The sequence below is a fragment of the Triturus cristatus genome, chromosome 3_1, assembly GCF_964204655.1.
Source record: "Triturus cristatus chromosome 3_1, aTriCri1.1, whole genome shotgun sequence".
NCBI classification, from domain to species: Eukaryota; Metazoa; Chordata; class Amphibia; order Caudata; family Salamandridae; genus Triturus; species Triturus cristatus.
In genome coordinates, this window is record NC_140583.1 from 1,159,925,467 (window position 1) to 1,159,952,478 (window position 27,012).

A 27,012-nucleotide genomic window follows, 5' to 3' on the forward strand; every position below is an offset into this window, starting at 1 on the left:
TATGATCCTTGATCCCTATTGTTTGTGTGCACAACGCCTTATTTAAGTCTGTTGGAGTACTTATGATCAGAGAACCCCAGTACCCTTGTTTCCATTGTCTACAATCTGCACTGCTGATCTTATTTTTCACCTCAGGAGATGTCCAGCTGGTAAGGGACAGTGTGTGTCAAATATAACCCCAGCAGTAGGTGCTTTTATGACATCTATTGACATAGGGGTGGGAAGAAAGTTTAATAACGCTCTCTTCCTTGTCTCCTCTGTAGGTTATTCCCTTTCTGATCGTTCCGAAGAAAACAAGCTGTGGGATCTGAAGTGCTAGTATCCAGTCTTTTAATCCCCACATCTCCGAGGGTCAATCTGTGGGTGTGTGTATCTGAACTCTCCTCACCCATAGAGAGGCTTTGGGAGTGTGAGGAATTCCTTGTCGCTCCTGCGGATTGAGCTGGGAGGATTACCACAGGTTAGTGGTGATCGGCAACACATCGGACCCAAATACCTCAACGAGAGAGTCTCTTTCCACGTACACAAGAGGCACCTCCGCTCTGCCGACCTCGCCCTGGCAGAGGTCCCCCGCATCCGCAGAACCAGAGCAGGCAGGAGAGCCTTCTCCTACATCGCTGCCAAGACCTGGAACGAGCTCCCGGTGAACATCAGACGCTCCCCGACCCTGCACACATTCAGGAAGGACCTCAAGACCTGGCTCTTTGACTGATCCGGAGCTGCCCCCCCCAGCGCCTTGAGACCCTCGCGGGTGAGAAGCGCACTTTATAATCCCCTGATTGATTGATTGATTGATCGACTGTATGACACTGAAGAGTTCCTTGGAGTTCGTGGAGTTGGCAAGGATTTTGTTGTGGATGAAGTTCCTTTTAGTTGTTCTGATTTGGTTGTGGTAGTGGGTCGTGGCATCCTTGTAGGTGGAGTGGTTATCAGTGGTGTTGGTGTTTCTCCAGACGTCTGCAGGTGCGCCTGGTTTCTTGGAGATCGGTGGTGATCCAGGCGGCTTACCTGGGGCGTTGTTTGCCGGAGTTGCTTAGCGGGCGAGCTTGTCCACGCAGTTGGAGATGCAGGTGTGGAGTCCTGTGGCCGCGATGTTTGCATCAGGCGTCCAAGTGGGGTTGTCTATGGTGAGGGCGGAGTTCAGTTGCTCGTCGGTAGCCTTGCTCCAGTTCCTTCGTGGTAGGCGGGGGGTGGTTTTGGTGCCTTGTGTTTGTCGATAGTAAAAAGGACGCAGTGGTGGTCGGTCCACGGTGGTTGCGTTGTGTGGCTAAAGCGAATGCTGTTGCCTGCAGCAAAGATGGGGTAGAGGGTGTGTCCCGCTCTGTGAGTGGGTGTGGTGACAAGTTGGTTGAGTCCAATGTTGGCAAGGTTGTCCCGGAGGATGGTGGAGCTGGGGTCGCTGGGGTTGTCGAGGTGGAAGTTAAGGTCTCCGATGAGTATGAAGTTCATTGATGCGATGGCGCTGGGTGCGATGAAGTCAGTGATGGTGTTGGCGAAGGGTGTCTGGGGGCCGGGGGGTCTGTAGACGAGGGTTCCTCAGAGTGTGGTGTTAGGGCTGGTCTGGATCTGGAAATGCAGGTGCTCGGTGGAGGGGAGGTTTTCGCTGGAGGTGGTGAGGCGGAGGGTGCTCTTGTGAGCGATGGCGAGGCCCCCTCCCGGGATGTTGGGGCGGGCCTTCCTCTGGATCTTGTATCCATCCGGGATGGCGGTGTTGATGTCGGGGGCGGAGGCAGCGTTGGTCCATGTCTCCGTGAGCAAGGCGATGTCTGGTGTCGAGCAGATTCCAGATTTCTATGGCATGTTTGTGTACGGAGCGTACGTTGAGGAGGATGCATCTTAGGGTGTGGTCGGCGCAGTTGTCGGTGGTGTCAGAGGTTGGGGTTGTGGTGAAGGCCTGTAGGCCTGTAGGCAGTGGAGGCAGGTGAACTGGCCGTGGGTCGAGGTCGGCGAGGCCTGTTGGCATTCTCTGTGTCTACCGGGGTTGAGTGCGAGGAGGCTGGCGGGGTCGTTGCGTTCGGGTCGCAGACAGGCACAGACAGGCTTGCCAGCTGCTGCCATTAAGTAGGGGAGGGGGCGGGACTAGAGGTAGGGAGGCGGGGACTGTGTCAGGGGGACGGGCAGCAGCGGTGGGAAAAACTGAATTAATTAAATACCAATGAACATAAAAATAATGAAGGCGAGAAGTTAAATGAAGGAGAGAAAAGTTCAGTTAGAATAACCACAGGCAGCAGAATACCGAGTGAGCAGAGGGCGACGGGACACCAGGCGGGCAGGACTGGAATCGCCTCTGTGGCAGATATGGGCTGCCGGCGCGAACCCTGATGGCAGTAGGGCTCTGCACTAAGGCGATGCGGCGGTGAGGTGGAGCTGCTGGGGAGAGTGCTGGCCTGGTCCAGAAGTCAAGGTTTCACACATGCTCCCCCTCAGCGTCCGCCATTAAGTAGGGGAGGGGGCGGGACTAGAGGTAGGGAGGGGGGGTGGAGCAGGAGCGCGGGCTGTGTCGGGGGGAAGTGGCCACAGGGGCAGCAGCGGCGGGAAAAACTGAATGAATTAGATACCAATGAAAATTAAAATAATGAAGGCGAGAAGTTAAATGAAGGAGAGAAAAGTTCAGTTAGGATAACAGCAAGCAGCAGAATACCGAGTGAGCAGAGGGCGAGGGGACACCAGCGGGCTGGACTGGATTTGCCTCTGTGACTGAGATTGGCTACCGGCGCGAACCCTGATGGCGGGAGGGCTCTGCACTAAGGCGATGCGGCGGTGCTGCTGGGGAGAGTGCTGGCCTGGAACAAGGTCAAAGTTTCACACATTGCAGCATTTGACTTTCTCAGGATAGTGAAGCAGAGTAGCCCAATGCAGACTTAGGGTAGGCAAGCAGTCTCAATTAGCTAGTGCGTGCGTACACACACACACACACACACGCGTACACACACACACGTACACACACACACGCTTACACACACGCGTACACACACACACACACACACGCACACACACACACCATTACATTACAAATATGTACAACAGGTAGATGGAAATACCTTTGGTGACACCCTCATATTACACTTCATCCCTAGTGGGCACTGCAAACTAAATTCGCTACCCCCCCCACCTAATCTGATGAATCATTACACTACAAAGGGGTGTCATTGGCTTTGTCACGGGGTCCCAAAATCAATATACATAAGGCAGGCCTTTTGGTTTTGTCAAGAGGTCACCTCATTCATATAAATATGGCACGCCTACTAGCTTTCACATGAGATCTGACACAGCAATTGAACAATAATTCAATATTCAAACTAATTAAACCAATAGCCATATTCAAATGTATTCATTATTAATATAAGCATTGCCATGTTCATTAATAATCATTGGAAATAATTCAACGAGAAAAACGTGTCTTGGTGTTTCTACTACATTCATCAAGCCACATAATGCAGCAAAAGGACCAAGCACTAGAGGTTCCTACACTCTTCTAGAGCCCAAAGCAAAATCGCTGGCTCTGGAAATGGTTGTTTTAATGGTGACCCTCTCTTGGGGTCAGGGATATAATCCCCTTGGAGAAGTAGGGTTACTTTTTTATGAACATGCCTGAGGGGCTGCTGCACGTTGGTGGTGCCCCTGCCCGCTCTAGGGTACAACACAATTACCAAGAATATTTAAATCAGCCATTGCAAGGCATTATGGGGTGCACCCAGGCTGCAAGCAGTAACTACCATATAAGCGAAGCACACATTTCTTGTCCTTTGTTCTTTTTGGCATCCACAGCCTTTGTCCTGTCTCTTGTGCTTTTAAAGTGAATGGCTACCCAGGAAGCCCACTCCAGTACTGCTGACCTGGTGGCTTTTGTCCCTTGCCCGCTAGCGCGCCTGCTTGTGTGGATAAGGAGAACACTTGTCTCTTTCTTTCTTCCGCTTGCTGCTGCCTTGTGCTGCCCCCTTCCCCCACATACGCACACAGGGATAGAGGAGGCGCTCCTTATGCTCCCGGGGCAATCTAGAGTCGAAGGAGGAGGGCTCAAACATGCTAGCTCACCAAAGTAAATAATTCATTAATTTTGCACCACCCCTGGGCCCTAGTCCATCATGAGGGGTAGGTTCAATGAAATACAGTGGAGCGCTGTGCACCTGTTTTTCTTTACTTCCAGCTTTCAAAGGTTAACCTTTAAACATGCATATGTTGGAATGGAAAGGTTCTCTGCATGGTAAAGATATGTACCCCTGCCGAGTGCCCAACTTACTGTTGTCTGGATCCCTAATGCTGATTTTTTGTCATAGGCGAACACAGATCATGCACGTGCAGCATGACAAAGGTCTGTTTCACGGATTGCAGTCTTGTTGGACCGGGAGGCGCCCAAAGGGCTACCATCATAGTGGTGGAAGGCTACCACCTTCACCAGGAGTTAAGCAGCATAAGTCTGGCGGTGACAGTATACAGTTTAGTGATCAGTAGTAGTGAACAGTACCTTTTTGCCCTGTTTCAAAGGAGAGGCTTACAGGCTCACTCACCTTTTTAAAAGTTCTGCTGCTGTGTGCTTAACTCACATAGACCTACAACAGGTAAGGTGTGGAGTGCTGCACAGTGCAGGATTAGTGACAGTGCGCTGGTTGTATGTGTGCCTCGGAATGTACAGTACAAGGATGGTGCAGTACTATGCTGTGCATGTGTGATTAGTACATGTACTGGGTGTATGTATGCCGATAAAAATACATTACATGAGAGATGTAGTAGTGTGCAGTGCATGTGTGGATAAAGCATGTGCTAAGTGTATGTGTGCTTTTGTTAAATACAATACATGAAGGGTGAAATGCTGTGCAGCATGCACACACAGAGAGTGCGTGTGCTTGCAGTGTGTGTGTTTGAAAGAGCACACCCTGGTTAAATATAAAAAAGGATTCAGTGCTGAACAGTGCGTGTAGACTGTGTGTATATGCTGTATGCATGGGTGCATGTGTAATGCTGCATTCCTGTGAGCTGGGAGGGGACACACTGAAGGGAAAAGGAAGAAACTCTCTTTACATTTGAAAAGACTGCTCTTCGATTCAGTGATAGATCACAAGGAAGGGGACTGTTCACATCACAGGGAGGGAGACGGGGCTGATAACAGAATCATAAAGAGTAGGGCTTGGGGGCTTGGATCAACCTTTTAATGCACATATTACTGTGGCTGACATCCAGGTGTGAACTCTGGTCACTCCTTTCAATTGTGTTGTGGACAATCAGCTTTGGAGCAGTGCCTGCTGTGACAGACATCTTTCATTAAAAAAAGGAAACGTGTCCACAGAAGCAGAATCCCAACATAAAACTTCAAAGACCCAGACCCTAAATCACTTTTTGTGTCTGGAATAGGACGATACGAAGGGGAGGTTGAGTTCCCCAAAATCTGTCATCTACCAAGCAGCCAGATGGGCTATGTGAGAAGAGGAAGCACTGCAAGACTTCTTCCTGTGACCAGGACCGGGGGCCAAGGCCTGCTAGTCTACCTGCTGGGTGAGCGGACATCACCCAGGGAAACCAAGACCACCTGCCTTGGAGCACCTTGCCAAGACCACTGTGCCCAGTGAGGAAGAGGAGAGCATTGGAGGGAGCAAGGTTAAGCGGGAAGTCTTATCGTGAGGACTCCCTGTGCAAGGTGTGAGTATTTGGCTGAGCACTGATCGAGCCGTCACCCAAGTGCAAGATTCTTTTAGGCAACCCCTGTATGCCAGGAGACTGAGCCGTGTGTAGCGCGCCATGCGGGTCTTGCCACGCCTGTACTGCCCCACTGCCATGACAACATATGCCAGAGGGCGCCATCAGTAAAGTTACTGCTTCAAGGAGGGCCAAGACTTGTGACTGTCTAGGCAGGGGCACGTGTGCTGGGCCCAGCCCAAATAACCCTGTACCATGGCAGCCACGTATGCCAACAGGGGCTGCCGGAACCAACATTGCTAAAGGATTTGGGCTGGACAGAATGAGGCTACAATCCAAAGATTGGACCTGAGGGAACTGCCTCAGATTCACCACTGAGGGCTGCCGGAGACACTGAGCGGGTGGCGATTCAGGAGACGATTTGATCGTCCGCACACAGTAGAAGGAAAGAATTTCCACTGTTGAAAGGAAGCAAGGACGAGAGCAATCACTACTCTGTGGGGACCTATTGGGCCCACAGATCTCTAACACTGAGATTCTAAAAACCCCATCCCTGTCAGGAGGAGTTATCTATTACAAAAAACGTCCTCATTACCAGCACCTCAATTGTGCATCCAAGCTCCAAGATTTCTGGTTGACTCCAGTCTGCATTAGATTTTAGTCCTGATGAAGACCCGCATTGATGTTTTTACGAAACATGCCTAATAAGGGTGGAAAATTTGATGATCTAGATATCCTGCCCGTACTAGATCCGAATTCTGGCGAAAGACAGAAAAGACAAATTTGAATAGTCTGAACTTTGGGGCTATTCTGTGGAAGACAGGTGTTGTATTGATGAAATTGATTTTTGTCATGATAAATCTTGAGAAAAAAACTCTCTTTTTATTCTTTAAGTCACTTGACTTCACCAATTGGACGGCACAAGCACTTTTCTCACATCACTTTTTAAAGCAGCCCTTCTGTGTTAATTTCATGTAACTTCGAACTACTAAAAGTGAATATACGAAAGAAACGTGAAACCAGACCCATGGGTGTTTGTAATCATTTATTGGTGTAGAGAAATTAAGAGAGAAATTAGTTTCCTCCAATGTTATGGAAGAAATGAACATTTAGAATTTGCCTTTTTCACCCCAATGGAATACATTGTCCATATATACTGGAGACGCTGTGGACGGCTTCTCACCCTCACTGGTTTCAGTCGGGAGCTTAAGAAAGGATCTGCTCTGACATTTGGGAGACCTCCAGCAGCACCGCTCAGAAGAAAGAGCCAGCACTGCCGGCTGCTGCCACATGGGTCGCAAGTACCCAATCTCTACGAACTAAGGAGGATTTGCAGGTGCTTGTTTGAAGGTGTGCACTGCATCGCTGAAATCTACTGTCCTGCGAGAGCAGGTTAAGACGTGAACTGGTCCAGTTAGGCCCTGGGGGAACGTGCTGTCTAAGGTGCTGAGGCACCATAGACACTATTGACTAAGGGCCTGATTTAGATCTTGGCAGACGTGTTACTCCCTCACAGCGGTGACAGATATCCTGTCTGACGAAATATGAATCCCATATGATATCCGTCACCATTGTGACAGAAATGTGTCCAACAGCATATCTCTGACCCCATAGCACCGATCGTATTTGTTTTTGGCTCGTTTTTCTCATGGTTGCCAGGCCTGGCTATCAGGAGCTCTGTCAACAGGCCTACTGGTATCCAAATGGTGCATTTAGCAGGATTCTGGGTCTTTTGGCTCCCTTCACTAGCCTTCGCCTCTGCCTGACTCCTAGAGTACTCCTCTACTGCTAGTGAGGGCATCCCGTGCAGCCAAACAACTATCAGCCAGCAGAACACTCTCCTGTCCACACACCCAGAACCATGGTCTCCTAGCTGCCTTGCAATTCACTGGGGTGGGGGGGGGGGGCAGTGGAGGTATTGGAACATCTTCCTGAAATTTGATTATGAGCTCAGCCAAAGAAATATGACAATTCCTGAATTCCCATAATATGGGGGATTAGTGTGTTGGGAAGTTGCAAATTCAAACTTGGTATGCATTTTTTACCCCAGTTTGACAAGTTGCTGTACTGTGTAGACCTAAGTGAAGCAAAACTGCACTTTAGAACAGATTTTGCCTATGTGTATAATACAGTGAAAGCACTACAGATATTTCAATAAGCCCTACTGACCTATCTATGAATGCCCACACATATTATAAGGCTTCCCCAGGTCATTATTTATTCTTTCTGAGTCCTTTCTGAGTCAGCTACCTGGTCACAATTACCAGGCGGCGCACAACAGTGGTCTCACAGTGCAGCCCGCACATGTGTAACCAGCTCAGTGTGTTGCTTCTTACTCTTGCTGTGCAGTGGCCTTATCTTAAACGGCAGTTACTGGCGGTAAACATGCTCAGCTCAATTAACATGAATTTACTGTGAGTGAGACTCACCCACAGTAAAAGTGAATAAAAAACAGAGTAATCACAAGTAAAGAAATCCTGGTGGACAAACTGAGAGGAACCCATGAGCAATACTCTCCCTTCTTGGGAACCAAGAAGTAAATGAAGTAACCTGTCCATCTCCTAGAATGGCACCACTTTTATAACCCATTTGGGCAACATTGGTGAGAACTCCTACCTCTAAAAACATGGAATATGCCAGAAAGCACTGTCTTGCAGTACCTAATGGTGAACAGTCTGCAGAAGTGGACAGAAGAAGGGCCTAGCCCTTGAGGTTAAGCTAGTGCATTCAGCTATTGTGATGGCCTCCCAATTGGTCAGGAATTGAGAGACCTGTATCCCTTCCAGCAGCAGATAAAGGAGGCAAGACCAGTTGAAGCAGCATCTCCAGTGGAAGATGGGGGAGATTAGAGCTACTGCTGCTATTAGGTCCTTAGGTCCACCTATGCCTCGAAATGACTAGTAGAATTGTTGTGCGGGCTGGACAGGTCGGGAGGACTGTCACTGCAACAAGAGTTGACCTATAGAAAACCTTCAAAAGTGGTTATATTGTAGGTCGAACTGCTTGGTTTGGAGGCTAGGCAAAGTGGACTAGTCATATTTGTAAAAGTTTGAGGGTGGAGTCAACCTTTTCACCAAACATTCTTGCACCATTGAAGAGCATGACCATTAAAGTAGTCAACATGGCTCCTAAAATGCCCTACGCCCTGGTCAGGCCATTGTGTGAGCCAATTGCAGAGCATGTTTAAGAACTGGTTTGGAGGCATCCAAAGCCTTGCTCAATAGATCGGCAAAAGATGATCTGCAAGGTACAATTTAGGCATTCTTGCAATTCCAATAAGATGTGGGCATACTGTCTAAGGGGGCACGTAGTGATGGCAGCGCGCAGGGCAAGACTGCCCAAAGCAAAAACATTTGTTTCAATGAAGTCAAATAATTTGGACTCAAGTTACAGAGGACCAGTGGGGAAAGAGTTTGGTTTGGCTTTGCATATAATGATTAAAATACAAATGTTCTCAGAAGCAGGATGAATTGATATGGGATTGGATGGCACAGGCTTGTGACACTAAGCGATCTGTCTATAAACTATGTGACACAACAGGCGCTTCTCACAGAGCTAGTACCAGTTCCAGCAACGCTTCACTGAATGGCAAAGGGGATTCCCAGGGATGCATGATTTCCGTTGGACTTTTGTAATTGATAACAGCAACTCAAACGTCTCTGTTTCCCTTGTATACTACTGAAATAAATTAATAGACTTCCCCCAGAACGAGGGCCCAAATGATGTCATACATCAACTTCTGAGTATGTATCAAGACCAGTAACTGTCTGAAGGTCTAGTAGAGTTTAGGATTTATGTGATAAGGAGGGAGGATGTTGTCAGACTCTGAATCATCTTCCTCCGTGCATCTAAAATCCTGGTTAGGCACATTAAGTGCATAGAATCTTAGTCAAAGAGTTTTTTCCATTTAAGTGAATTGGTGAGCCTCTTCTATACCCTAGAAAGTTGCTGGTCTTCAAAGGAAGCTCTGACCCTTTGCCAACCAAATCATTTCTGCTGACTTCAAGGACTGACGTGTATCTGAAAGCGGCTCAGAGACTGGTGCTGGGGAGGACTGCACTCAGCATAAAAGGCAAACAAGCCAGTGCCTTTCTTGGCAACAGTTTACTTGGAAACCAAGTCAAAGCCTTTGGAGATGCAGGGACAAGTGATGTTCACACTGAAGCTGCCAGACCTGCCAAACCTACAGCATGTGGCTCATCCTTTAGGACTGGCCCAGAGGGATGAGGGACATTCTTGAGGATATCCAGTATGGATTGTTGAAAGCCATCCACAGATGGAGCCAGACATTCAGGTTAAAGTTTCTTGAGAACCAGGATCAGCTCTGAGCAGCACAAGGAAGCAACACGCATCAGGGAACAGTGCTGTCCAGGCTTAGAACAGTTCCTGGAGTGGGATCTCAAGAAAGACAAAACCTCTTCTGATGACATGTATTGTGCTTTTTATGGGAGGACCATTTAGCACTTAAAGTCCAGTCAGACCCCTGGCGCAAGTAAGAAGGAGACATGCATTCTCAGAAGGTCAAATTCAGAATAAGGAAACTAGCAAACACTGAGAAAAAACTGTAATGTTCTGCACCTATGCCTTGCAGTTTGCATGCAGATACTGCAGATACTGCACTGCATGCAGATATAACTCGCGCGCCCGCAATCTTCTGCTCATGATGTCACATATTACATCACTCATGACATGGTCAGTGGCATCACTCTTGACATCACTGATGACATCATCCTTGTGATAGAGTGGCGGTCGCGCGAGTTATCGTTATCTGGACTAACTATAACGGTGGAATTTCATTGTTTTTTTACGAGTGAAATATCCACCTAACTATAACATGTGTGAAACCTATGGTTTTTTAAGTGAATTTGCAAGGTTTTTTAAATGCTAATTCCTAACTATAACGTGTGTGAAACCTATGGTTTTTTCAGTGAATTTGTACGTTTTTTTAAATGCTAAGTTATGTATGTATTATTATTTTTTTATATATATTTATTTTTCAATAAACGACGTATTAAAAAATGTTTTTTTTTTTAATGGTTTTTCACCGTGCGCGCACGGTGCACGCACCCCCGTGTTTAAAAAAAATAAAAAAAATCTTAATGTTTTTTTCTGCCTTCGGGGTCCTTCAGGGACCCCCTGACAAAGGCTAGGGGGTCAGGAACTCTCTACCCTGCCCCCTTTTCACGTTCGCCACCTTCCTTTTCCACTCTCGCACTGAAAACAAACAAAACGGCGGCCGACACTTCCTGATTTCGACCGATTCGAACGTTGACTGACATGTAACAACCAATCAGAATTACGCTCGCGCACGTTAGGGTGCGCGGCTATAGATATGTATGTGCTTTTTACTGCAATTTTCTCAAGAACTACTGAACAGATTGACTCCATATATGCAAAAGGCACATCCCTGACCTGAGGACTACCTCTCTGCCAAATTTCAAGTAAGTACCTTCGACTAAAGGTCCTATGGGAAAATGCATGGGGAAAACGCGTTTTGGGACCCCCCTTTTTTCTCGGCCCCCGCTTGACGAATCCCCCCGAGACTTTCAGGGTAGGAGCTGAGCGGAGCGCCCCATTAGTTTTGAAAATTTCGCGAAGATTCGTCAACCGGCGCCAAAGTTATTCAAAATAGAATTTTGAGATTTCCTATGGAAACACGGTCCTAACTATAACTATCTACTGGCGTCCGCCAGTAGATAATATATATATATGTGTATATATATATATGTGTATATATATATATATATATATGTGTATATATATATATATATATATATATGTGTATATATATATATATATATATATATATATATATATATATATATATAAATGCTTGCAGCTAAGATTTACTATGATATGGGTCCTTTTTAATGTCTTTAAGGCAAGTTTTAAACGGATGTTGCCATTCACGCTTGAGTCTATGCCTTTCTACTACCAACACCACATGTCTACATCACCCATCGATGGTATCTCAATCCAAGAGAAAGTTTTTGCATTGTGTTGGTTTCACTGTGCCAGTAAAAACTAAACACTATAACTCTAAGGGTGGGGGATCAACAGAAACGAAAACACAAAGACAATTAAACAACTTTGGTACAAGCCCTAGAAAAAAAACAGGCTAACAGGGTGGCTTACCCATTTCTTAGAAGAGACCAGGCAAGGACAGTCTTCAACTCTCTGGGTCAAAGGCCAGGGTGCAAAAAAGCAAAGGCAAGCTTACGCGAGTTCAGTCCTAATCAGCGCACGTCCTCCTAATGCACTTCAATATGTTCTCAAAATCCGACCGACAGCCCTGCCAGGGGGAATAACTGGCTGAATGGCAGTGGCTGCTGTAAACAAATAAACAGCACAAGGTTGTGCAAAGTGCAGTGTATCCGTTTCTAGCATGAATGTGACCCGACGTCACAGAATCAAGTAAGGGAGTGAACTTGTGGCTCAAGTCCCATTACTGAGTGGGTAAATGCTCACAGGCTGCTGATCCTATAAACCCACCCTTTATCAATCGTTGCAGGATGGGGAGGGGTCTGTGATGCTTGCTAACCCTACCACACCCTGTGACGATTTGAGAAAGGGTAGGGATTAGGTGATAAGGAAGCACTGATTGTCAGGCAGTAACTGGCCCAAAGCACCAGGGGTTACTTTATTAAAGTGACATTGCTGCATGCCACGTATGAGTGGATACAGAAGACTACTGACAATGGCAGGCTAGGACCTGCTAAAGGAAAGCCCTTAGGCCTATAGATGATAGACAATGGCTAGTGTACGTGCATATGCCTGAAATAAATGCCTGGCTGCCTTACCCTTGCATAAGCACGGGTCAGAGAGTGGCAGTCAGGCACTGGTAGTACAACAGTATTGGGTATTGCTATATTTTAAATTTAATGTCAATGGACGGCAACTGCTATTACCATCCTCAGTAGAAGAGTGACTTTAATTACACACAAAGTCGTATCGATTTATTCTATTTCACGCGGAAATTACGCATAAAAAAATGGTATGCCACCAAGATCACAGGTAATCAACACAGTGATGGGGAACTTCCTAGTTCAATAACAATGTCTGATGTTGAAACATTACACACCATGAATGTGTTGGCTGATGAGAGTCAAAATGATGATGATCCCTTTGTTAATTTAATGCATGAGAATGTTCCCTTGAATCTGAGTGCCAAAACAGGGTTTAAGCCAAAGTCAATTTTTTTACCCCAAATCATGAATGAGGCGATTGATGTGTTTGAGAAGGGAGTCACACAGGAATTATCTAAGTTAGCTAAAAAGAAATATTATGGGTGGAAAAATATTTCTAAGAAACAGATGACTGCAATTGAGAACTTAAAGAAAGATAACACCATTGTGATTAAGAAATCCGATAAAGGAGGGAATGTTGTCATATTATCCAGAGAAAAGTACATTGAGGAAGGGATTAGACAATTAGCAGACAAGGAGAGTTACAATAGAAGTAACAGAATGGAATATGAAAATTCCATTAAAGCATTTCAGAAACGTCTTTTTGAATGGAAAGAACAAGAACTTTTAGATCAAGGGGAATATGGTTTCCTTCTATGTAAATATCCTAAACTTCCTGCTTTATATCTACTCCCTAAGATCCACAAAAACATGCAGAATCCCCCTGGGAGGCCAATAGTCTCGTCGAGAGGGAGCTGCATGGAGAATACATCTAGATATGTTGATTTTTTTCTGCAGCCGTTTGTCAAAGCATTACCCTCGTATGTTAAAGACACGGGGGATTTTTTGAGACGCCTGGACAATTTTGAATGGAAAGAAGAATTCTCATTGTTGTCTTTAGATGTGATGAGTCTATACACGTGCATTCCGCATGAACTGGGGCTCCAGGCATGCAGACACTTCTTAAATGAGAGATCTGTCTCATATCTTTTTCACACAGAAATGATTATCGAAATGATGTCTAGCTGCCTAAAACAATTTTTTTTTATTTTTGACAACAAAATCTACAGACAGACCCTCGGTACTTTGATGGGGACCTGCTTTGCTCCTTGCTTTGCGGCTCTCTATCTGGGGTACTGGGAGGAACTGATAGTGAGGAAACTAGATCTCTTCAAAGACAGAGTAGTATTGTGGGTAGGGGTGGGCGGAATTTGCGGAATTAACCTTCGCAAATTATCGCGAGAATGTTTAAAATTATCGCAAACAAGCAGAAATATCGCGAAGATGCGGAAGTTTTTTTCCGGCACGTTCGCGAGATTTTCTGCATGGTTGCGGGTCGCCAACTTACCCATGTGGTTGCTTGCGGGCGCGGCCATCTTGTTTTGAGTTGTTCTCGCGGTGCATGATCGCGAGAAGAAAGACGTGATCGCGCGACGCATGACGTCACTGCGGGCGCGAACTGTCGCGAGACAGCGCAAATGGCTAAAAACAATACAACATCTCATGGAGAACGCGACCGGATCAAGAAAACTTGTCAGCGAACGCAGGGATTCAGGTAAGGCGATCGCGCGCGCGCGAGAATGTATCATTTTACAGCGCGAGCAAGAAACAAATTATCGCCAAGCTGCGGAAACCGGAATTTTTGACATTTTCGCGCTCTCCGCGGAACGCAAAAATGTCAAATTATCGCAATTTCCGCGAACGGAACGAAATTTTTGCCCAGGCCTAATTGTGGGTACGTTGCATTGACGACATTTTCTGTGTATGGAAGGGGAATGAAGGCGAGGCAAGAGAATTTGTTGAGGTACTTAACTCTAATGACTTTAATTTACAATTCACTAGTCAGTGGTCTAAAAAAACCCTAGAATTTCTTGATTTAACACTTACAGCACAAAACAGCAAGTTGGAAAGTTCACTGTTTAGGAAAATCACGGCAGGGAACAGCTTACTCCACGCCAAGAGCTGTCACCATCATTCCCTCATTTACAGCATCCCCCTTGGAGAACTTCTACGTGCTAAACGCAATTGCAGCACGTTTGAAAGTTATGAGAAGGAGAAAACAGTCATGATACAAAGATTGCAGGAGAGAGGCTATTCAAGATCAGTGATTAACAAGTCCAGAGCTGAAGTCAGGGAGAAAACGAGAGCCTCATTACTGGTTGAAAAAAACGATAGTGAAGAAGATCTGAAAATTAGATTCATTACTACCTTCAGTAGACAGGCACATGACGTAAGGAAAAGTCTCACCAAATTCTGGCCAGTGTTACACACTGACAAAGATCTTGTAAGCAATGTAGGGATATTGCCCCAGATCACCTTTAGGAAAGCCAAATCCCTGAAGGATACCCTTTGTAGAGCAGTTGAACCAGTGGAGACGAAAAGTCTAGGAATACAGGGGTTTTATCCATGTCGGAATTGCAAAGCATTCAAAAACAGTTCCCACAAGAAAGAATGCAAATTGTCACCAGATTGCAAACCGTTTAGGATACTGAAACACACATCCTGTAATACCGAATTTGCAATTTATGCCCTATTCTGCCCGTGCAAAAAAGCATACATTGGCAGTACCATCCACAAGGCAAAGAAGAGGGTCTTGGAGCATTTGCGTGCAATAAAAAATGGGGATAAGCAATATCCCATGGCAAGACATTTTCAGAGTCACCATGGGCAAAACAACTCTTTGCTAAATTTCTGTGTGTTAGACTCAATACGACTCAATGAAAGAGGTGGGAACAGAGTGCAAGATCTTAGACGTCTTGAGTCTAAATTGATTATACAGTATAAGACCTTAGTTCCCAATGGACACAACTGTGATGAAGTAATGGAAGTTCACTTGGGTTAAGAGAGTACATCCTTCTTGATGGTTTTTGGTACTGCTGGTGTTCTGTATATTCTCAGTACATTTTGGAATAAGTCCCTTAGTATGGAGATTCAAAGAAAAATTACAGAATTAAGTGCATTTTTCTTTCATTCTTTGTTAGCCTAAAAATGTATTTTAAGTAGTTATTAATTCACTATTCGAAAAGTGTCTGTTTTTGTGGTATATCGTATTTTGTAGTTGATATCAAAGTGTGATTTTTTAAATATTATTTTATTTCTTTTTTCTCATAGAGAACAGAGAAGTCATCATTGAAATGCAAATCAGTTAAAGTATCCGTGGATTGTTCCCACGAAGAAAGATAAGAGTGACACTCTTGGTAGGGAAGTCCTACAATAAGTAGAATGTTATGAAGAGACTATTTTGACCCACTTGGGTTTGACAACGAGTGCATATTGGTTCACCGGGATTCTAGTAAGTTAAGTTGCATCAGCACTTAGATACCGCATTTAAATCGTCAGAGATGGCATTATTAATTAAGGCACAGCATTTAATCCTTTTGATTGAAGGAATATCATGAATGTATTTTGGTCTTTGCTCTTTTACTAAGAATTTAAGAATGATCTTACAGACATTGTAATTATTACGAAAGCTTTTCTTAACATGAGATCAACACCATTCAAAGATGGCGGGATTTGCCCTTTTGCATGCATTCAATTTGGAGTGAAGCAACTCCCAAAGATCAAGTCTGTTCTCTATGTTGTTGTATTTTCACATGATTGTTTATTTAAACATTACTTTATTGTAACCACTACACTCGTGAACAAGGGAGCAAGTCCCGAAACGCGTAGAGTGGGCCGTTTTTAGTAAAATAAATTTGCGCATTTAAAACCGAAAGAGTCCGTGGCTGCTGTTACTTTTTCGTATCCCGAAGAAATCAGCTTTGGTGCATATATATATATATATATATATATATATATATATATATATATATATATATATATATATAAAATGCTTGCAGCTAAGATTTACTATGATGTGGGTCCTTTTTAACGTCTTTAAGGCAAGTTTTAAACGGATGTTGCCATTCACGCTTGAGTCTATGCCTTTCTACTACCAACACCACATGTCTACATCACCCATCGATGGTATCTCAATCCAAGAGAAAGTTTTTGCATTGTGTTGGTTTCACTGTGCCAGTAAAAACTAAACACTATGGGCCTCATGTAGGTAGCGTACCAGTTACCACTTCTTAAATACCGAGCCGTACCGACTCGGTATTTAAGAAGTGGTAACTCGTATGTAGGTAATGAGTCGGTAATTTTTACCGATTCGTTACTAGTCGGTGATTACCGAATCGGTATTTACCGATTCGGTAATGAGGCATACCTTCCCATTGATGGGAAGGTATGCCTCATTACCGAATCGGTAAATACCGATTCGGTAATGGGGGGAACACATACAAGGGTGGCAGGGTGTCACATTGACACCCTGTTGCACCCCTGTTTCGGCCATGTGTGCACATGTGGCACACATACATGCCCTAAGGGCATGTATGTATGCCACATTGCACACTGCTACGCGGGTAAAAATGCATGAATACATACATTAATTATTTACCACCAACTAAAAGTTGGTGGTAAATACCGACTCTAAAACACACCCACACACTCCCCCTACATCTCGATTTTGCTGTCGGAATTTACCGAATCGGTAAAATTACCGATTCGGAAAAGTTACTGATTCGGTAACATTACCGATTCGGTATTATTACCGATTCGGTAATTTTACCGATTCGGTAAATTCCGAAAGCAAAAATTGTCCCCCTACATACCATTAGCCAAAATACCGGTCGGTAACGGTACAATTACCGAAAATCGGCCGTTACCGACCGGTATTTGGCTACCTACATGAGGCCCTATAACTCTAAGGGTGGGGGATCAACAGAAACGAAAACGCAAAGACAATTAAACAACTTTGGTACAAGCCCTAGAAAAAAAACAGGCTAACAGGGTGGCTTACCCATTTCTTAGAAGAGACCAGGCAAGGACAGTCTTCAACACTCTGGGTCAAAGGCCAGGGTGCAAAAAAGCAAAGGCAAGCTTACGCGAGTTCAGCGCACGTCCTCCTAATGCACTTCAATATGTTCTCAAAATCCGACCGACAGCCCTGCCCGGGGGAATAACTGGCTGAATGGCAGTGGCTGCTGTAAACAAATAAACAGCACAAGGTTGTGCAAAGTGCAGTGTATCCGTTTCTAGCATGAATGTGACCCGACGTCACAGAATCAAGTAAGGGAGTGAACTTGTGGCTCAAGTCCCATTACTGAGTGGGTAAATGCTCACAGGCTGCTGATCCTATAAACCCACCCTTTCTCAATCGTTGCAGGATGGGGAGGGGTCTGTGATGCTTGCTAACCCTACCACACCCTGTGACGATTTGAGAAAGGGTAGGGATTAGGTGATAAGGAAGCACTGATTGTCAGGCAGTAACTGGCCCAAAGCACCAGGGGTTACTTTATTAAAGTGACATTGCTGCATGCCACGTAGGAGTGGATACAGAAGACTACTGACAATGGCAGGCTAGGACCTGCTAAAGGAAAGCCCTTAGGCCTATAGATGATAGACAATGGCTGGTGTACGTGCATGTGCCTGAAATAAATGCCTGGCTGCCATACCCTTGCATAAGCACGGGTCAGAGAGTGGCAGTCAGGCACTGGTAGTACAACAGTATTGGGTATTGCTATATTTTAAATTTAATGTCAATGGACGGCAACTGCTATTACCATCCTCAGTAGAAGAGTGGAGCCCCGACACCCAAGCACACCAGCTGCCCCGTGCCCTTCAACTTCTGAGCGAAGAACAATTTGGCTTCCTGCTCCCTGATGGCATTCTGGTGCCTAGAGGTGCAGAAGTTGCAGGGCAAGGCATTGTGGCTGGGCCACAAATACCACATACAAATGTTGTGGGAGTCTATTTCTAGGTCTGTCTTCGACACTGTTGACAGGACTTGAACACCAAGACCTTAGGAGTTGACATCAGACCTAATATTGCAGTATAAATTGTGAGCACTTTCACTAAGCACATTATAATAGCTCTGGATCAGTGTCGGTAAGTAATGGAAAAACATGGGTGTGCAGACAGAATTTCGAGTAAAAAATATCGAGTTGCACAAATATCGAGTAATAAATATTGTGGTTCAGAAATATCAACAGCATGAATATCGTGGTCAAGAATATCGATTTAAGGTAAGTCATATCAATTTGAAAAATATCTAAGTGTTTAATATCGTTTACAAAAAAAAGTTGTTAAAAATATCATTTTTTAAATTAATGTTATGTATTTTAGTATATACTTTATATGTATGTGATGTACAATTTTTGTATACAAATTTTTTGTGTTTTTAATATATGTGTTACATTTTTAGTAGTTACTATTTTTTTTATTTGAATTTTGCGTTTTTAGTTCCGTTGTGGGTTTATAGGGGAATAGGGTTGGAAGTAATTTAATTATATTAAATTAAATGATTATTTTATTTATATATAAAAAACTTGTTTAATTGAGATTTTATAGTTTTAAATGTGTAAAGTAATTTATTATTAATTATTGGTTGTATTTAATTAATTGGCAATAATGGTAATTGTGTAATTCATTTTAGGTGTGTTGTACTGTTTACAGGTGTTAAGAGTGGGAAGTAATTTATTTTTAATTTATGAATTAATAATTGGTTGTTAATTAATTTTAATTAATTGGCAAGTAATCATGGTAATTGTGTAATTAATTTTAGGTGTGGGTTTTAGGGGTGAAGGGTGTTAAGAAGTTTTTTTTTTGTTAATTGATAATTCAATTAAATTAAATGTTATTATGGCAATTTTGTAATGAAGTTTAGGTGTGTGTTGTGGTGTTTATAGGAGTAAAAGGTAGTAAGTAATAGGAGGTTAATTAATTATTATATAGTTGTTAATTAATGTTAATTATTTGGGGTAATTGTTTATTTTTGTGTGTGTTGTTTTTACTTTTAAATGGGTACAGGGTGGGTATTGAAGACATTTTAATTACTTTATTATTAGTTGTTAATAGTAATAGTTTTTTTTATTTAAAAATAAGTTTCAATTGTGTTTTATTATTTTATAGTTTAATTTAGGTGTGTGTTGTGGATATTATAGTGTTAAAGTGTGTGTAGTCAATTCATGTTTATTAGTTCTTTAATAATATATTTTTTTAATTATTAAATATGTTAATTGTGGAAGTAAATTTAATTTAAAATGTTGAAGTGTTTTGTTTTTTGTGTGGTGTTATAGGGTAGTATATAAAATAGATACATTTATGTAATAATTAATTTTTTTGTTTGTAAATATTTTCTAGTTTTAAAAAATGATTTTTTTTAAATGTATTATTTTATTTAATGCATTTGTAGGTTTTTGTTATATGTAATTAATATATGTTTTCTTTTTATATATATATAATATATTTGATTTTTCATTTTTAAAATAATGTTTTTTTATTTTTATGATTTTTTTATTTTTATGATTTTTTTTATAACTGAGTGTGAATAGTAATTTTTGTCTCTCGGCTATTCAACACTTTCCCTAATGTTGCACTCTCTAGAGTGGGAATAGTAATTCTTACCTCTTCGCTATCCTGCAATTTCCCTTCTGTTGCACTCACTGGAGTTGGAATAGTAATTTTTACTCCTCCGCTATCCAACTCTTTCCCTATTGTTGCACTCACTGGAGTTGGAATAGTAATTTCTACCCCTCTGCTAACAAAACACTTTCTCTACTGTTACACTCACTGGAGTGGAAATTTTCATTTTTAGCTCACCGCTATCAAGCACTTTCCCTACTGTTGTACTCACTGAAGTAGAAATAGTTCATTTTACCCCTCTGCTATCCAACACTTTCCCTACTGTTGCACTCATTGGAGTGGGAATAATATGAAGTGGCTGAAAGGCAAGATTTATGCCAGTCAGTCAGAGTTAACTTTATTTGGTTAATTAAAACCATCAAAGTGCAAATAACAAAACAGGACAGATCGAATCTACAACCGTAAAATACATAGATGTAAAATCAGTTAAAATCCCCCATCTTGTGACAGTATGACAGACATTACATTTTTTAAAAGAACAATAAGACAATTGTTACTCTTCGTAGCGTCTTGCTCTACTCAGGGTCATCATTTACAATGGGTTAAAATGCACTTCATGCGAAGAAAAGGACACCCCAAAAATCCATAGCGGGGGAATAAAAATGCAACCCACCAACACATAACAAAAAAACAAAAAAAAATCGGCCTGGGAGTTAAATAAAGAAGATAAAATTAGCCCATCTTGCTCTTATTCAGTGTCACATATAAGAAGGCATTTTAAATAACATGGTTCAAAACAGAGTCCACAGAGTGGTTCAATGGTAACCTATTCCTGTACCTGATTGCTCCTGTTAGAAAACTTGCTAACCCGAAACAGACCTTAGGTGACGCTAGCATTTGCAAGTATGCCAGCGCCGGCCTAACTTGTTCAAAGTTACAGCCTCTAAGTAAAGGAATAATACATTTTCTGCGTAGTGAATTATAATATGCCCAGAAAAATATTATATGAAGTGTGTTCTGGTCAGAGAAGCTATCACAGGGGCAAGGATTTAATGTTCCTTCTTTGAAATACCCTTTAGGAAACGCTAGGAGCCAGAGCACCATGTTATGCCTAAATCTTATTAGAACAAGCAGATGGTATGGCTTGTTTATATAGGTTAAATATGGTTGCAACTGTCTACCCAGGCTCAGTGTGACAAAACTTCTCACCGTGGGTTTTTTCAATTCATTCTCCTCCCTTAGTGACATACGTCTAACTAAGAACTGCTGCTTGAGGTCCCTTATGGCTGGTTTACCCAGAGCTATAGGTCTCAAGAATAAATCAGAGCAGCCAAGGGTTTCCATCTGGTCCTTAATGTAGCTGATCCATGGGATATCTAACACCTTATCTAAGGAGAGGCAGTCTTGGATAATCAATTGGTTAAGATTTGGTGTGGGTTGTGCCCAAATTCTCAGCCAACACAATAAAGGGGCAACCGCAATCTGGTCGGAAATAAAACCTACTCCTAGCTCCTCATGTATATTAAAAATTGGCGTGGAAGCCGGGACCGACAGCAATCTATGCAAAAAAGAGTTTTCGGCCCCCTGAATTTCTCTGGCATCTGTGTATCCCCAGATGTCGCTTTCGTATGTCGCCATAGGGAGACACTTGGCGTTGTAAATCTTCATAAGCGCGGGGAGTGGTTTTGATCCAAGCTCTGGCTAATACATTCTTTTTGTGTGTACACTGTGTACACCATGAGCGCCGGTCATCAAAAAGAACCCCTAAATATGGAAAAGCAGGGACTTTTACTAATACTAGATCATTGCAATAGAATTTGACCTTCGTTGCCCTCCTTGAACCTATGGACATAGCATGTGACTTTTTAAAATTGGTGATTAAGTCCAAGGACTCCATAAAATCTATAAAACAATTTAACCCCTTCAGCGTGGCGCGGATTACCGCGCTGTGCTGAAGGTTCTAATGCGCGGGCGGGGCCATGACGGAGCGGTTCCGTTATACGCACAGCGCAACCGACGCGCATGACGGAACCGCTCCGTCACTCGCATCGATGTGGTTAAAAGCGTTTGCAGCCACCTTGCAGTCCTTGCCACCAACACGCATCGTCGGTATACAAAAGTGCGGGAATCATTTTGGTGTCAACTCTAGGGATATCTTTACAGCAAGAAAGCAGGGAGTCCCCTAACTTATTGATATAGAGTGTAAACAGCAAGGGGGCCAATATGCACCCCTGCCATACCCCTCTTTTAACTGGCCAAGAATCAGTTAGGGTACCATCTTCGTTAAAGCGCACTGCCGCTGTTGTATTTGCGTATATGGCTGCCAGAAAGGAAATCAAGTCAGCATCTAACCCTATGTCTTGGAGGGTCGCCCAGAGTTTTGATCTGTTCACAAGGTCGAAAGCCGAGGTTAGGTCCATAAAGGCCAGATGGAGATCCCTGTGCTTAGCGCATATATACTTCCCTATCACCAAATGGAGATTAAAGAATTGTCCCAGCATACCTTTCCCTTGCCTAAAGCCATATTCGAGGTCGCAAACTATACCTGTTTGATCAAGCCACTCGGTTAGGCGTGCGAGGACGACTTTCCCCAAGATTTTGGCCACGGAGTCAAGGAGCGAAATGGGCCTATAAGAGGCCGGATCGTCTCTTGCTCCCTTCTTGAAGATCGGGATAATAACCACCTTGGCCCAAGACAGGGGAAAACCAGAGATGGTGGCTGCATTAAAAACATGAGTTAAAATCTTGGCCCAAAACTTTCCCCCCTGAGGTTGATGTAATAGCCTTAGTTACTTCATCCATAGTAAAAACTAAGGGATGTGATACACGATCACTACCTACTGTCCCTGTGGGGGTTTCGGTGATCACATCACTATACACTTTCCCAAAGTGTTGCACCCACATTTTTACCCCTCCGCTATCCATCACTTTCTCTACTGTTGCTCTCACTGGAGTGGGAATAGTAAATCTTACCCCTCCACCATCCAACACTTTCCCTACTGTTGCACTCACTGGAGTTGGAATAGTAATTTGTACCCCTCCGCTATCCAACACTTTCCCTAATGTTGCACTCACTGGAGTGGGAATAGTAATTTTTACCCCTTCGCTATCCATCACTTTCCCTACTGTTGCACTCACTGGAGAGTCCGCTATCCAACATTTATCCTACTGTTGCACTCAGTCGTGTGAGAATAGTAATTTTTACCCCTCTGCTATCCAACACTTACCCTACTGTTGCACTCACTGGAGTGTGAATAGTTATTTTCACCCCATTGCTAGCCCACACTTTCCTTACTGTTGCACTCACTGGAGTGGGAATAGTGATTTTTACCTCTTCGCTATCCAGCACTTTTCCTACTGTTGCACTCAGTGGAGAGGGAATAGTAAATTTTACCCCTCCGCTATTCAACATTTATCCTACTGTTGCACTCAGTGGAGTGAGAATAGTAATTTTTACCCCTCTGCTATCCAACACATTCCCTACTGCTGCACTTTTTGGAGTGGGAATAGTCATTTTTACCCCTCCGCTATTCAATACTTTTCCTACTGTTGCACTCTTTGGAGTGAGAATAGTAATATTTGCCCCTCCGCTATCTAACACTTTCCCTACTGTTGCTCTCACTGGAGTGGGAATAGTAATTTTTACCCCTCTCCTATCCAAAACTTTCCCTACTGTTGCACTCACTGGAGTTGGAATAGTAAATTTAATTTTTCCGCTATCCAAAACCTACCCTACTGTTGCACTCACTGTTGTTGGAATAGTCATTTTTCCCCCTACTCTATCCAACACTTTCCCTACTGTTGGGCTCATTGGATTAGGAATAGTAATTTTAACCCATTATCTATCTAACACTTTCCCTACTGTTGCACTCACCGGAGTGGAAATACATTTTTTTACCCATCCGGTATCCAACACGTATCTTACCCCCTGCTATCCAACACTTTCCCTACTGTTGCATTCACTGGAGTGGGAATAGTAATTTTTACCCCTCCGCTATCCAACACGTTCCCTACTCTTGCACTCATTGGAGTTGGAATAGTAAATAAAAAATTTCCGCTATCCAACACTTACCCTACTGTTGCACTCACTGGAGTGGGAATAGTTATTTTCACCCCATTGCTAGCCCACACTTTCCTTACTGTTGCACTCACTGGAGTGGGAATAGTGATTTTTACCTCTTCGCTATCCAGCACTTTTCCTACTGTTGCACTCAGTGGAGAGGGAATAGTAAATTTTACCCCTCCGCTATTCAACATTTATCCTACTGTTGCACTTAGTGGAGTGAGAATAGTAATTTTTACCCCTCTGCTATCCAACACATTCCCTACTGCTGCACTTTGTGGAGTGGGAATAGTAATTTTTACCCCTCCGCTATCCAACACTTTCCCTACTGTTGCACTTGTTGGAGTGGGAATAGTAATTTTTACCCCTCCGCTATTTCACACTTATCCTACTGTTGCACTTAGTGGAGTGAGAATAGTAATTTTTACCCCTCTGCTATCCAACACTTTCCCTACTGTTGCACTCAATGGAGTGGAAATAAAACATTTTACCCCTCCGCTATCCAACATTTATCCTACTGTTGCATTCAGTGGAATGAGAATAGTTATTTTTACCCCTCCGCTATCCAAAACGTTCTCTACTGTTGCTCTCACTGGAGTGGGAATAGTAAATCTTACCCCTTCGCTATCCAACACTTTCACTACTGTTGCACTCACTGGAATTGGAATAGTAATTTTTACCCCTCCACTATCCAACATGTTCCCTATTGTTGCACTCATTGGAGTGGGAATAGTAATTTTTACCCCTTCGCTATCCAGCATTTTCCCTACTGTTGCTCTCACTAGAGTGGGAATCAACATTTTTACCCCTCTGCTATCCCCTACTGTTGCACTCACTGGAATTGGAATAGTACATTTAATTTCTCTGCTATCCAACACCTACCCTACTGTTGCACTCACTGGAGTAGGAAAAGTTATTTTTACCCCTTTGCTATCCTATACTTTCCCTACTGTTGCAATGATTGTATTGTGAAATTTAAGTTTAAATATTTTTTAATAGTTTAAGGTTTTAATGTTTTATAGATTTTCGATTTTTATATTTTAAATCATTAATAAATATTTTTATTTTTTATATTATTTTAAACTTTCAACATAAATTAAAAATAATAGTTATTAATTGTTTAAGTAAATATATATGTATACATTATTATGTTTCTGTTTATTTTTTTATTAAGTTTATTTGTAATATTTTATTTAAATGTATATTAAATTAATTTTTTGCTAAAATTATATTTAATATGTAATATATTTAATATATAATATTTTATTTTATATTTATATAAAAGTCGATATTTTATACATCTATATTTTTTACATCCATATTTTTAGTCAATATTTTTGTACTTACCTGTTTGAATATAGGAGTCGATATTTTTAACATCAATATTTTTTATATCGATGTTGTGTCAGTGAACCAAAAACATGATCTGACAGCAGCATGCTAGATAGCTTTACCCAGTTATAGTCAGCACATCCTTGGCAAATGACTGGTGAGCCACTGAAAGAGGAATTTTCAGGGAGAAGCATCCACAAGAGAAATGCCAATAACATGATATGTGATATGCCGACATCACTGCCTTAACACCACAAAATGCTTCGCAAACATCTTAGACCACTAGAACACCAAACAACAAAGCAACACCCAAAGTCAAGCACAACTTACCCACATCTTCCATTACATCAACTTTTATTCTATCATCACAAGACTGCAGGCACCCACCAGATAATAAATCGGCACCCTACTGGTCTCTACACAGAATCCAGCAAACCACATTCCAATATGAAGCATCATTCAACAAGCCCAACTGACCCTACCAGCACTCTATGACTCCCTGTCTCACTTCTGCACTTCTGAGCACTGAATAATACACAACGTCACTCAGCAGACCCCAACCACACACAGTAAGCATCACAGTATGACCCATATAAAGCAATCATTGGCTGGCTCAAAACAGAGGAATCAGTGTGGGGAAAAGAGTGGACCTAGAAGAAGGCTATCGGAAGATGTGAGAAGGTGAACCCTCAAATAAACCAACTCAGATAAACAAACTGTAGCAAGGATTGGAGAGCAAGAGTAAGGTCTCTGGAAAACATAGAATGAGCATGGGTACAGGTCAACATGGGAACCAGAGGCACCCGGAAAAGTTGAACACTGCTCAGAAACACAAGGATTTAAGAACCTAAGTGAGCCAGAATATACAGATAACACAATATCTTAGGAACAGATCACATCACTCTACTAACATGCCAGCTCAAGGCTCACAAGCAACTTACCTTAACCCTTTTCCCAGCACCAGCATAATCACACACCAACACATAAGGCATCCAGTAACCTGCCCATACATTCTTGTTATGTTATGTCATGTTAAGTGAAATTTATTGAGCGCACTGACACCAAAAGTTTCCTGGCGCTGAAAGACAGAGGGAAGTCAGGGGGGACAAGAGTGGTAGGGACTAGCAGGGTGGAGGGAAGAGGAAGGTTTTAAACAGTTTTCTGAAGTGAAGAAGAGAGCTGCTAGATTTAATGGGGAGGGGAAGAAGGTTCCAGCATTTGGGGGCGAGGTAGGCAAACCGGCGGCCGCCAAATTTGTTGGTTTTCTTCAATTAAGTGATACCCCTCATGAGATGGACTGTATTTCCACAGCTGACTCATAATTGAAATGTGTGCACAAAAAATAACGTAACTAAATGGGAAATATGTGATTGTCATGAAGGTGGCAAAAAGTTGATAACAATTCTGACTTAGAACTCTTGTGCTACGGAATACGGAAAATAAGGTAGTTCTCAATAAGTTATTTCCCTCTCTACTCTTATTAATGACCAGTGATATTTCTAATCGCTGGAATTGTGAAAACCATGGACAAATGTAAACCACACCATTTCCAGAGAGTATAAATTCGGTTTCACCATTTGAAAATAGATACTTTTAGAAAGGAAGCTATCTTAATAATTAGACGATGTAAGGCTCCTGCAATCGGTACTGTAATTTGAGGAGTGGCTCTGTGCTTCT

The 27,012-nt window shown here is 42.9% G+C and overlaps 1 protein-coding gene across 4 annotated transcripts in view; it reads right to left on the reverse strand.

The window, feature by feature from the left end:
• LOC146861683 (uncharacterized) overlaps positions 1-27,012 on the reverse strand; it is a 311,367-nt gene that overhangs the window by 237,352 nt on the left and 47,003 nt on the right. The gene's annotated exons all lie outside the window — the stretch shown is intronic.